At 36.1% G+C, this 13,921-nt stretch overlaps 1 protein-coding gene and 1 non-coding gene across 19 annotated transcripts in view; both read right to left on the reverse strand.

Moving 5' to 3' along the window:
* Positions 1–13,921, reverse strand: part of EML4 (EMAP like 4) — a 212,908-nt gene that overhangs the window by 92,734 nt on the left and 106,253 nt on the right. The window lies entirely within an intron of this gene.
* On the reverse strand, positions 8,486–8,592 carry LOC113247690 (U6 spliceosomal RNA). The gene has a single exon (XR_003313349.1). It is a non-coding gene; the product is annotated as a U6 spliceosomal RNA (small nuclear RNA).

The raw sequence follows: 13,921 nt of genomic DNA on the forward strand, positions 1-13,921 counted from the left end.
ATCCATAGGTATACATGTACATACAGAAATAGAGACTACAGGTATACCTCTGAAAAGCAGGATTTATGAGGATTTTTCTACCTTATACTCTTTTAGATGAATTTTCTGCAGATACACACAAAATTCCGTGTAAATAAAATTTAAATTATTTTCTCAGTTAAAAAAAACAAATCTAATTTAAGCTGTGATGTAAACCTATTTAGTAAATTTTAAATGCGCATTTGGTTAATTTGTAGATTTTTATGCATAGTGAATGAAAATATTTCTGTAACAGTATAAAAATAAATATAGTGATATTCAAAAAGAATATTCTCAGGCTAATAAAAGACACAAAAATCAATACATTTGAAAGAAGACCTGGTGTTTAAACAATATTTCTTCAAAACACAAAACACAATTACAAATGACTTGCCACATTAGTAAATTCATATCAGAAGGGATTTAACAATTTAAATGATTTTTTGTTTTGTTCTAAATTGGATTTGGTTGTCTTCAAATATTACTGAATAAAGACAGTAATATTTAAGGACTATAATCAAGAAGTCATGCATTATGGATTCTACAACAGCTAAAATTTATTTGTGGAAATAAATTTTAAAAAAATTCAGAAAAACACAGCAATTAGGAAGATATATTTATGCATGAAACAAGTTTTCCTCTTTATCATAATCTACTTCCAAAAATCACAGTTTTCTCTCCAACAACTTTTAATTAAATAAGGCATTTCAACTGTTAAAAGCTTGACTGTTTTATTTTGTTAGTAAATGACAATATTACTTCCAGTTAACAATATGATTATATGAAAATAAGATTTCTGCCTTCAATGAAATAACACAATGTTGTTGACTTATTTTCCATTTTTAAAATTGCGTTTTTTTCAATGTAAAAAATTTCATTTTTTCATTGTAATAAAATTACTAAAAATTCACCTAGCATAAATTAAAAGAGAAACTGTGTTAACTAAAAAAATGAAAAACATTTTTGCTGCAGTACCTTGAGCGTGGTGGCTGGTCCCAATGAAGGACTTTACTTCACTATATCACCAGGATTCGTTCACAATTAAAATGGCTTCCCCCGCCCAAACTCTTACTTAATTTAACACAGAAGAATTAAAAACAGATAATTCTGCTTCTGATGAAATTTTTTGGTTAGACTTCATAGAAGCAAACGTCAAGCTTAATTACATAATTTATGATTTGCTATTATTTTAGAGAGGCATTTTTGTATTATTTTCCATTAAAAGCTGCTGTTTTAATTTTTTCCCCTCAAGAAAAATATAATGGCCATCTTTTTCAGGGGGCAGGGAAAGAACAAGTTGAGCAAAACCCACTCTGCCCTCAAAATAGGATTATATTTTTATACAGTGGGTTCAGTCTTTAATACTTCATGAAGGTACGCAAGCAAATATTTATGCCACTATTGACACATGTATTTAAAGAGAGGAGGGGTAAAAAAAGAGAACTGATCTAGATTCATTCCTAAGTCCTCAGACTTCTTTTGTCATGAGTAAAGTCTATGAGACAGGTCTGAATTCCCAGGAAAGCAAAGATACATTACCAGTGCAGAAGTTCCTAAGTGTGGAGGAAACATACACTGAAGCGAGACCAGGCAAGCTGTCTTCCATTTTTGCCCGCTATGTTAAAAGCATATAAACCAGTTCTGTCTACGTTTCCTGCTGCCTTCCCAGATAGTTCCAGAGCAAATCCCAGCTCTCTAAATCTCACGACATACTTTACATTCTGAGGAAATCCTCCCGGTCCAGATGGCCTACCACAAAGCACTTCTATGTTGGCGCAAGTAAAAACTTAAGATAGCTCTTCTCCTGCCCCTTTGCTCTCTGAAGTGAAGTAAAGAAAAGTTTTCTGCTTCTTTATAAAGAGAGACAAAGACACTGAAGGAGAGACAGCAAACAGAGCATGCAGCCAAAAGGGGGTAAAGATACAGACAAAAAACTTGGGCTGCTTTGGGGAGTGGTTAAACTCCAGGCACAGGCAGAAACACATGAATTAATACACTACATGTATATTCACTACAATAATTTCGTTGTCCTCAGATAACTATTTTTCTTATCTTCTTTTAATTGAAGATACAACTGCTTCAAATACAAAACTCAGTTTTTGCCTTCTGAAACTGCAACACAAAACTTACTAAAGAGTTTCTATAAATAACAGAGTTAAAGCCCCCAAAGTGAGTATTTTCTCTACCAGGAAATAAACAATGTGTGTGCAAAGTGGCAAGTCACATTTCCTTTTTCCTTTTTGTTTTGAATAAAATCCACTTGAACTGTAAAGAAATTAAAATTATCACTTTTCAATGAGTTTTGAAACTTTAGTGTTAAAACATGGCTGATTCATTACAACCATTTTACTTAAGATGAATTAACAATGAGAACATTTTTCTTAATTCACTAATTTTCCAAATTACTGCAGAACAGTACAATTGCACTAATAAGTAACCTATAGTAAACAATCAACTGGATGGATATTTCAATTTTAAACTGCTCATGCTTACAGTAATGTAAATGTACAAGGGAATTCAAATTATAAATATCTTTACTCTGTCTTACAAGACCATGTAAAACCAAGGGAAAGTTAATGAATGCAATATGTATTTATTCTTTTGATAATTACTTATACAGCTAATCAAAGAACAAATTCATGAAGGTAAGTGTCCAAACTAAGCTATTGGAGGTTTACCTCTTCAATTTGTTGGTTTTAAGCTATATTTATGAGAAAAGGAAATTTAAATCAACCCAAAGTAAAACAGAAACAACATGACTGGTATAAACACAGACAAAAAAATACTGTGAAATGGATGAAGCCTAAACCAAACTGAACATCAAGAGCTGTGCTACAAAGACTGAGTCAAGGATAAATAGAAAAGCTTTATAAGAAATGGAAAAATCAAGCAAAATAATCCATATTTGACATTTTCAAAAGCCTTTATGGAACAAAGTGGGAACCATCAAAGGAGTGTTTCCTCAAGTGAGACTTGGGAAAGTACTTCTTTTTCAATTAATACAGATTCATCAAAGTATAGGAGCAGCCTGAAAGATTAATAGGGGTTAAATGACCCAGGGAGTGTGCAATGTGTTTGAAACAAAGGACATTTAGGAGAGATCACATCGGTAAAATAAAAGCAGACAGAATGGGAAATAAAATGACACAAAAGAAAGGTGGTACGCTTGGCACAATCCAGAAAGGAGTTCAAATTCTTGCTACTGACAGCTGAGAGGCTCTGTGGCAGAATGTATGTTATTACATGTTTCTTCAATCTCCAGACAAATATAAGACTTCAGTTTTATAATTGAGGTATCAACTACTCTTCTTTACAATCCATGTAGCACGATTAAATGATAGTTCACAGCCTCCTAAGATTAGAAAAGTTGTAAGAAGTTCTGTAACCAAGTGCTTTCTAACTAATACAAAACAAAAAGGCTCCTCTTATACATCACAGGATATGGGGCTTCTTTTCACCACCCCCCACTTGCACATTACTACTAATTTGTAGATTATATACCTTGGACATTCCTTTCTTCTCAAATCAAAATCTGATTTGAGGCCAGAAAAAATGTGGCTCCTAATCTCCGCTTAGTTTCTATGCTCAAGAATCACCTTCTCTCTTTACTATTACAGTCAAGTATCTTTTCCAACACCCCATTCATTCATTCAAGTATTTGAGTACCACTATATACAAAAAATTTTCAAGATACTGAGGCAAGTAAAAATTTTACAACCAGAAACTTTCCCACTAGAAATTAGAAATGAAAGGATAGATTTAAGAGATGCTACTCAAGACACCGAATTGATGGAATATGGTCACTGATTAGATGAGAGGATTAAAAATAGGATGATCCTGGGGTGCCTGGGTGGTTCAGTCGGTTGAGTGTCTAACTCTTGATTTAGGCTCAGGTCATGATTGCAGGGTTCTGGGATCAAGCCCCCTGTTGGGCTCCACGCTCAGCACAGAGTCTGCTTGGGATTCTCTCTCGCCCCTCACCCTGCTCACTCTCTCAAATAAATAAATAAAAATCTTTTTAAAAATAAAATAAAAATAGGATGATCCCTATGTTTCTAATAGGACAACCAAGTAAATGTTTAAGGTAACACTGAGATACGGATTAAAGAAAAAGAAACAAGGGGAATGAGCAAGTAGAATGATGAGTAGGTTTTGGAGGTTTGACTTTAGACTATGAGTTTGAGGTCACTGTAACAAAAGTATAACTAGGTCCTGGTCTTAAGACAGAGGCCTAAAGGGGTGCCTGGGTGGCTCAGTCCATAAGCAACTAACTCCTGATTTTGGCTTAGGTCATGATCTCAAGAGTCCTGGGATCAAGCACTGCATGGGCTCCACACTCAGCAGGGAGTCTGAAGATTCTCTCTCCCTTCCTATGCCCCTCCCTCTGCTCATGCTTTCACTCTCTTTCTCTCTAAAATAAATAAATAAATCCTTAAAAAAAAAAAAAAAAACAAACAAAACAAGAGGCCTAAACTATGAGGTATACATTTGGGAACTGTATTAGAATATAATTGTTAGCTGGAGTTATAAGGATTGAGATTTGGAGTGATAAGAAAATAGGGCCACGGTATTTTAAGCGTAGCCAGAAAAAAAGGAACCTGCAGAGAATACAGGATAAAAACTGTCAGGAAGGTAGTCATACATGAACAGACATTTCTCCAAAGACATACAAATGGCCAACAGACACATGAAAAAATGCTCAACATCACTCGGAATCAGAGAAATACAAACCAAAACCACGAGATATCACCTCACACCAGTCAGAATGGCTAAAATTAACAAGTCAGGAAACAAGAGACCTTGGTCAGGATGCGGAGACAGGGGAACTCTCTTATTACACTGTTGGTGGGAATGCAAGCTGGTGCAGCCACTCTGGAAAACAGTACGGAGGTTCCTCAAAAAGTTGAAAATAGAGCTACCCCATGACCCAGCAATCGCACAACTGGGTATTTAACCCAAAGATACATATGTAGTGATCTGAAGGGGCACCTGCATCCCAATGTTTATAGCAGCAGTGTCCACAATAGCCAAACTATGGAAAAAACCCAGAAGTCCACCGACAGATGAATGGATAAAGGCAGCCATATACATCTACAACGGAATACTACTCAGCCATCAAAAAAAATATGAAATCCTGCCACTGGCAAAGACGTGGATGGACCTAGAGGGTATTATGCTAAGCGAAATGAGTCAATCAGAGAAAGACAATTATCATATCATCTCACTCATATGTGGAATTTAAGAAACAAAGCAGAGGATTATAGGGGAAGAGAGGAAAAAATAAAACAAGACAAAATCAGAGAGGGAGACAAACCATAAGAGACTCTCAATCACAGGAAACAAACTGAGGATTGCTGGAGGCTAGGGTAGTGGAGGGATCGGGTAACTGGGTGACAGGCATTAAGGAGGGCACGTGATATAATGAGCACTGGGTATAAGACTGATGAATCACTGACCTCTACCTCAGAAAGCAATAATACATTATATGTTAACTAACTGAATGTAAATTTTTAAAAAATGAAAAAAAAAAAGGTAGTCACAGATTCAGGAAGGGACATAATGTCAAAGACTGCAAAGACATCAAAAGACAAGGGCTGAAAATAGTCCACTGGATTTGGTAATTATTAGGGAGATTTTAAGCAGAGAAGTTTCAGTGGAGTGATGGAGACAGAAGGAATACTGTGATGCACTGAACTGTGACTAGGAGGTAAATCTTTTAAGGAATTTGGTAGATGAAAGGGAGGAACAAATCGATGAGGGATGGGGACTGTGTTGTGCAAGGTTGATGAGGGGGTTTTTGTTCAAGGTATTAGAGCAGTATATTTTCAGGATTTAGAGAAGGAATCAACAACAGAGTGATCTGTAGTAATATGAAAGGGCATACAGCAAAACTCCAGTGTTAGAGAAGATGTGAAGGGCTAAAATAGAAAACACAGCCTGGTGCACTCAGCTGGCTCAGTCAGAAGAGCACAAGGCTCTTGATCTCAGGGTTGTGAGTTTGAGCCCTACATGGGGTGTAGAGATTACTTAAATAAAATTTTACTATTTTTTTTTAAAGTGGAGCCCAATGTGGGGTGCAGTGGCCCCCCAGCTGAGAGCTTATGCTAAAGATATAATAGGAAAACATGTTTGTGAGCCCCTCTGGATTTAGCATGGACGTCAGAGCACGAGCAGTTGGGAACGGCGGCTTGCTCAGGGCAGAACATCGCCCCATCCCAAACCTGATTGCTCCTGACGATAGCCGGCGGTCCGTAGAAACCTGTTTAAGAATAGGCTTCACTTGCTTAACGTTACATCATTTACTCTCATCACCTTCACCATGATGTACTACTATTCACTGAAGACTTCCTGAAGAATCATTAACTGTGAAGGACTGTGCTCATTCAACCAGAATATGCTACAGACCACGAGACTCCCTTTGATTACCCTTGATTGTCTTTGTTTGTTTATCACCAATAAATACGTGAGGCTGTAGCTGCTCAGGGCGACTGCACTCTTTGCGGTGGTCCCCTGCTCCCTTGTTTCTTTCATAGCTAACCTGTCTGTGCCTCATCCTTCTTCCAATCGCCGCGACTCCGCGACAGTGGGATCCGAACTCATGACCCTGAGATCAAGACCTGTGCTGAGATCAAGAGTCAGACGCTTAACCCACTGACCCAGCCGTGTGCCCCACTTAAATAAATAAAACTTAAAAAAAAGAAAAAGAAAATACGGCCCAAAGAATGAGCCTTAAAAAGGGACACTGTTTAAGAAAGAAGGGAAGAAGATGAAAGCAGGCATGTTTGTTCTATACCTACAACAGTTTTAATCTATAAAGTAGAAAAGGTCACTTGCTGAAAAGAGCTGGTTAAAGAGCTAGAGCTGAGTATGGAAAGTTTATACCATCTGACACATCATAGTACAGGATATTGTTAATTATCTTTTGATAAAGTTACATTCTAAATTCCTAACTAGACTGCAAAGTCCTCTATGGGAGAAGCTCTTTCTTTTTTATTTTCCTCTAAACCTGTAAAGTACCACAAGCAGTGCTAACCCTCCAAATACTGGCTGATTTATTGTCGACACAATGTAGAATCAGCAGCAAAGACAGGATAAAACAAGGGGTGAGAGAGAAAACTCTTTTACCTTAATGACATGCAGAGTATTGGGGTTGCTTTATAAGACAGAAACCCCACAATGAGAAGGTTCGTGGGGCTGGGATGAGGATCTGGAAGAAACAATTTTGGTCAATGACTAAAAATGATAGAAATGACAGAAAAGACAGGTTATCTCTCACCACCCTAAATATTTCTTCCTTTTTTGGCTGCTTCTTTCTCTGAAAATCCCTTTTTCCTCTTTTGTAGCTGGACTTTCAGATTCTCTGTCTGTCTCTGTCTCTCTCTCCCTGACTTTGTTCCCTTTCTTCCCCTCTCTGCCACGATATGCCCCAAATGAAGAATATTTTTGTTATTGCTGTCACAGGTTTAGAGATTTAGCTCAATCAAGAGGTTGGGTACTTTTGCCCTACAAGGCCTCAACCCAGGACTCCAGACAATCTTATTTCACTAGAATTTTCCTTTTATGAATAAATAAGCTAAAATGCCTATATCTCTCATAAAACAAAACAAAACCTACTCGATTCCCCTCCCTGATTCCTCAGATTAACTCAATGCTTTATGTATTTAGTCCTAAACTCTCTCATTCACATTTTCTTTCTCCCTCTTCCCCTTCCCCCAAACCCCTCCTGATAAATCATCAGTCCTTGGTAGAAAATACAGTATCTGGGGCGCCTGGGTGGCGCAGTCGTTAAGCGTCTGCCTTCGGCTCAGGGCGTGATCCCGGCGTTCTGGGATCGAGCCCCCACATCAGGCTCCTCCACTAGGAGCCTGCTTCTTCCTCTCCCACTCCCCCTGCTTGTGTTCCCTCTCTCACTGGCTGTCTCTAATAAATAAATAAATAAATGAATGAATAAATCTTTAAAAAAAAAAAAAAAGAAAATACAGTACCTGTCTTGCTTTAAGAAAAATATTCTCCATCTAAGTCTTCATTAACAATATTGTTCTTGGAATATAAAGCTCATGAATCTTAAAAAATATATATATATATATATGTGTGTGTGTGTGTGTGTGTGTGTGTGTGTATAGATATAGATATAGATATAGATATAGATATAGATATAGATATAGTACTGGATTTAGACTATCCAGATTCAAAAACTGGCTTCACCATTTACTAACTGTACGACTCTGGTCAAATTTCTTAATTTCTCCACGCCTCAGTTTCTTCACCTTTAAAATGAGGCTAAGAGCACCTAACATAGAAAATCATATAGAATTTAATTAGATAAATCAATAAAAAGCATTTAAAAATAACAGCAGAATAGTAAAAGTCATATAAATTTTAGCTATTACTAAAATCATTACTAATATTCTAAAATAAAGGCCTGGTAAACCCAAACCTAGACTGCCTAAAGTCTTTCTTTCTTTCTTTCCTTATGCAATGCTTCATGAATTTGCATGTTATCCCTGTGCAGGGGTCACGCTAATCTTCTCTGTACTGTTCCAATTTTAGTGTATGTGCTGTCAAGGAGAGCACTACATTGCCTAAATTCTTAATGATCAGTAAGATTTGCAGGGTCAGGTACCTATGAGGTAAAGATTTACTGAAACAGTCTCTGAAAAGCCAACAGAAAGAGATGCTACATTATTTCACTAATTACTAATTCACCCAGTTCCATTTCATCATCAGAAAGTTAAAAAGACTAGGGGTGCCTGGGTGGCACAGCGGTTAAGCTCTGCCTTCGGCTCAGGGCGTGATCCCGGAGTTCTGGGATCGAGCCCCACGTCAGGCTCTTCCGCTGGGAGCCTGCTTCTTCCTCTCCCACTCCCCCTGCTTGTGTTCCCTCTCTCGCTGGCTGTCTCTCTCTGTCAAATAAATAAATAAAATCTTTAAAAAAAAAAAAAGAAAGTTAAAAAGACTAAGCTGGAATTAGCAGGAAATATTCAAAACAACACAAAAATATATATTATTTATTTGATAATCACTTTTAACATTTAGTGAACTTCTAATTATTGTTATTTGTTGATAGCATTTGAATAAGATGGTCTCCAAACCTAAAAAGCACAGATGAGTGGGGGAGAGAGAAATGTAAACAAATACAATAATACAACACTTGCCCTGATAGATTTTTAAAGAAAGTAGTGGGACCCAAAAAGGAAGTTGGTCAATTTTTAATGGGAGGGGAAAAAAATGAAAGTTTGGTCTGTGGAACAAGCTATGTTAAAAAAATACTGAGAAGAATTTTTCTAAAGCAATGCAATTGGAGAGCTATGCAAACCTATAAATCATTAAGCAAAAATATAACTTCTAAATAATAAAATTATAGATATAACCCAAACAATAGGATTAAGTACTACATATTAAAATGTTAAATAAGCTCTAAGTATATGATACTTTAGTCTATTTTTAAAAGTAGGTAGCATCACTGCTTTAAAAATAACAAATTTTTAGATTGCTGCAAAATATTTATTCATTCTACATTTTACTGAGTGACTACTTTGTCAGGCACTGTGTTAAATTCCAAAGACACAAATTCAAATTTAGTTCTTCCCACCTGAAAAAGGAAAAAAATTTAAAGGCACAACTTGGAAAAAGATACTGCAACACATACAGAAATATATAAATATTGGGGCGCCTGGGTGGTGCAGTCGTTAAGCGTCTGCCTTCGGCTCAGGGCGTGATCCCGGCGTTCTGGGATCGAGCCCCACATCAGGCTCCTCCACTAGGAGCCTGCTTCTTCCTCTCCCACTCCCCCTGCTTGTGTTCCCTCTCTCGCTGGCTGTCTCTATCTCTGTCAAATAAATAAAATCTTAAAAAAAAAAAAGAAATATATAAATATCAATAAGATGTTAACCTGATAGAAAAATGTGAAGATGATGAATAGGCAAACTTCTGTTTGTAGGGAATGAGGGAGGATGGGTCAACCTTACTAGCAATTAAAAATAAAAATTAAGGGGCGCCTGGGTGGCTCAGTTGGTTAAATGTCCGACTCCTGATCTGACTCGGGTCATTATCTCTCTCGGGATTGTGAAACAGAGTCCTGCATAGGCTCCACTGGAGTTCTCTCTCTCTCCCTCTGCCCTTGCCCACCCCACCCCACCCCCACCCCGTTCATGTGCACATGCTCTCTCAAAATAAATAAATCTTTTAAAAAAATACAATTTAAAATCACAAGATACGATTTCATATCCATTAAATAAACAAAAACTGTAAATTCTGGTAATATCAAATGTTGGCATCAGAACTTTTATATATTTTGAAGTTAAGTGCACATTAATAAACTACCTGAAAGAATAATCCAGCAAGATTTATTAAATATTAAGGTATCTCTTCTCAAAGGATAGGAATCAGTTTCACTGACAGTAATTTTTATTCATAAGGTGGAGACAGTCTTCTCCATAATCAATGGTGTATTAATTTTATGACCATTTCTCCATGGCTACAGAAAGAGAATAAGGAGGAGAAAATAAGGAAGATAACTTTAAATTTTTATTTAGTGCCAAATCAGAGAATCCAGCATTTCATGTTAGTTTTTTATTCAAAACCTTTGCTTATCTATAGTGAAGGTTCTCAAGCTGTTAGATATGACACAGATCTACAATAAAGAATAGAAACATACTTCAGAGAGAAAATAAGGGATTAGTCAGAGTTCTAGGCGAGGACAGATACATTTACATTTTCAGAAAACCTCTATTTCCACAATAAGGAATATTTTTTAACAAAATCAGCAGTAAGTTGTATTCAAAGGATTTGATATTGCTGAATAAGGTACTGGGAGAGAGAAAAAAATTTTTTCCAAGCTTCTGCCATATGCCCAATACTATATCAGGTATATGGTAGGATATAAAAGTGATGTAAGTTAAGACATGGTCCTCTCAAAGAGCTTTTGAAGATGCAAAAATCAAAAAAAAAAAAAAAAGATAAGAAAAAAAAGGAAAAAGAAAAAAGGAAAACCAAAAGCACTAACATATAAAAAGGATAATAAATCACAAACAAGTTGAATTTATTGAAATCAAAGAAATTTATCACATTAACAGAAAATAAATCATTCAACAGAGAAAAGGCATTTCATGAAATTTAATATCCATCAAAACAAAAACATTAAATAGAAGGGAACATTCTTAATCTGATTTAAAAATGCATTGTGGCAAATCATATTTTCTGTATTTCTCACTCTTGCTAGCTAGACACATAAATAAACCTAGATGCATTCTTCTCACAATGACTGACAGATACTCCTTTCACCCAAAAGCAGGGCCTGTGTTCCCTTCTCTTGTATCTGGGTGGGGGCTTGTGACTACTCCAACCAGAGTATGGCAAAAGAAATGCTCATGACTTCTGGGATAAGGCTGTAAAAAGGATACAGCTTCTACCTGGCTTTCCATGCCTCTGGGAATGCTTACTTTAGGAGAAACCAGCCACCATGCTGTGAAGAAACTCACACTAGCCTATACGGTAGACCACCTGGAAGGATTCAGGTGGAGAGGAAAGGAGGCTCCCTGCAAAGAGCCAGCATCAACAATCAGACATATGAGTAAATGAGCCTTCAGATGGTTCCTTCCCTCTGCCTTTGCATCTTTCATTCAAGGCTTCAAACAACACAGAGCAGAGACAAGCCTTCCATGGTGTGCCCTATCTAAATTCCTAATCCACAGAAACCATGATCATAATAAATGGTTGCTTTATGCCATTAAGCTTTTAATTGATTATGCAGCCATAGTAAGTGCAACAGGCATATACCAAAAATTTTAAAATTACACCATCATATTCAGTGTTGATATACTGAAAGCTTTCCTTTTCAGAGAGGGAACAAAATAAACAAAGATGTCTACTTTCACAACTTCTATTTTATACTGCAATCCTGCTCAGTTCAGTAAGACAAGAGAAATAAAGATTAAAAAGAAAACTATCATTCACAGACAATATGACTATGTATATAAAAATTCCAAAAATACATAGACAGCTGATTAGAACAGTGAGCTTAAGCAAGGTTGATGGATATAGGTCAACACACAAAATCAACTATATTACTATACCCTAGGGACAAACAGAAAAAAAAATGGCTTTAAAAGATCATTTACAAGAGCACTAAAACAAAACAAACCCAGTAATAAAAATGATAAAACAATGTTCAAGATCTCTGTACATAAAACTAGTAAAAGTTGCTGGGAGAAATTAAAGACATAAATAATTAGATAAATATACTATGTTCACAGATTGAAGACTCAATGAAATATACCACTTTTACTCTAACTGATCTGGAAATTTAATGCAATATGGAAAAAATTCCAACACTTTGTGTGTTCATGTGCATGGAATCTGGTACATTTATTCTAGTTTATACAGAAAAGAAAAAAATCAAGAATAGGTGAAACCCTCTTGAACAAGAGGAAAACAGTAGGCTCACTTGCCCTACTAGATATCAAGACTTATTACGAAACTATAGTAATTAAGACAAAGGTAGACAAATAGACCCATGGAAATGAAAGAGAATCCAAAAACTAAACACACTCATATACAGACCAAAGGCAGTACTTCAGAGATCCAGGGAAGCAAGACTCATGCCAGTAAATAATGCTGGGTCAAGTGGATCTCCATATAGGGTAGAAAATGAAACTTGACCCTTGCTTCACAGTATATACATAAATCAATTCCAGGTGGACTATAGATGTAAATGTGAAAGACAAAATAATAAAGCTTTTAGAAGATACCTGAACAAAATACAGAAATCACTACTGATAAAGGAAAAGATTAATAGTGGGACCAACCTTAGAACTGAGAATGTGTACTCATAAAAAGATACAGTTAAGAGTGAAAAGACAAGCCAGAGTAGGAGAAAGTTGCTGGAACATAACTGACAAAAGGCTCATATCCTGAATATACAAAGAATACTTATAAATCAATTAGAGAAAGACAGTCCGATACAAAAATGAGTAAAATACTTGAATAGGAACTTTACAAAAGAGGATATTCAACTGGCCAATAAATACATGAAAAGGTGCTCAACCTTATAATAATAAAGAAAATGTAATTTGAAGCCACAATAAAATACAACTACATACTTACTGGATAGCTTAAATTAAAAAGACTAACAATATCTAATGTTGGCAAAGATGTGGAACAATGTGAACTCTTAGAATTGCTGGTGGAACTATATACTATACAGCCACTATGAAAAACTATTTGGCATTATCTATTAAAGTGGTATAAACACATTCTCTACAACTCAGCAATTCCAGTCTTATGATTACACTCAACAGAAATATGTAAACACATGTACCCAAGATATGTACAGGAATCAGAGCAGCTTTAACAGACACTGGAAACAAACCAAGTCCATCAATATTAGAACAGACAAATAAATTGTGGCATACAATCATTCAGCAATGATACTCAATCAACTACGCTACATACAACATGGGTGAATCTCAAACAATACTGAGCAAAAGAAACCAGACACAAAAGAATATATGCTTTATGATTCCACTTACATAAAGTACAAAAACAGGTACAACTATACAATATTGTCAAAAATCAAGATAGTTTTTTTGGAGATATGAGGAGGGCAATAATTGGGAGAAGCATAGGAAAAGGGGTCTTCTGGGGTGTTGGGTATATTCTCTCTCTTGACCTGGATTATGATTACATGTGTTATATGGCAATAAAATGCCTTTTAAAAAAAGATATTTTTATTTATTTAAGATTGTATTTAGTTTATTTTTGAGAGAGAAAGAACAAGCAGGGTGGGGGGAAGGGAGGAACAAGTAGACTGTGCTGAATGCAAAGCATGATGGGGTGTTCGATCTCATGACCCTAAGACCGCTACTCAAGCAGAAACCGAGTCAGATGCTCAACTGACTGCATT

Source organism: Ursus arctos, unplaced genomic scaffold (assembly GCF_023065955.2).
Source record: "Ursus arctos isolate Adak ecotype North America unplaced genomic scaffold, UrsArc2.0 scaffold_8, whole genome shotgun sequence".
NCBI classification, from domain to species: domain Eukaryota; kingdom Metazoa; phylum Chordata; class Mammalia; order Carnivora; family Ursidae; genus Ursus; species Ursus arctos.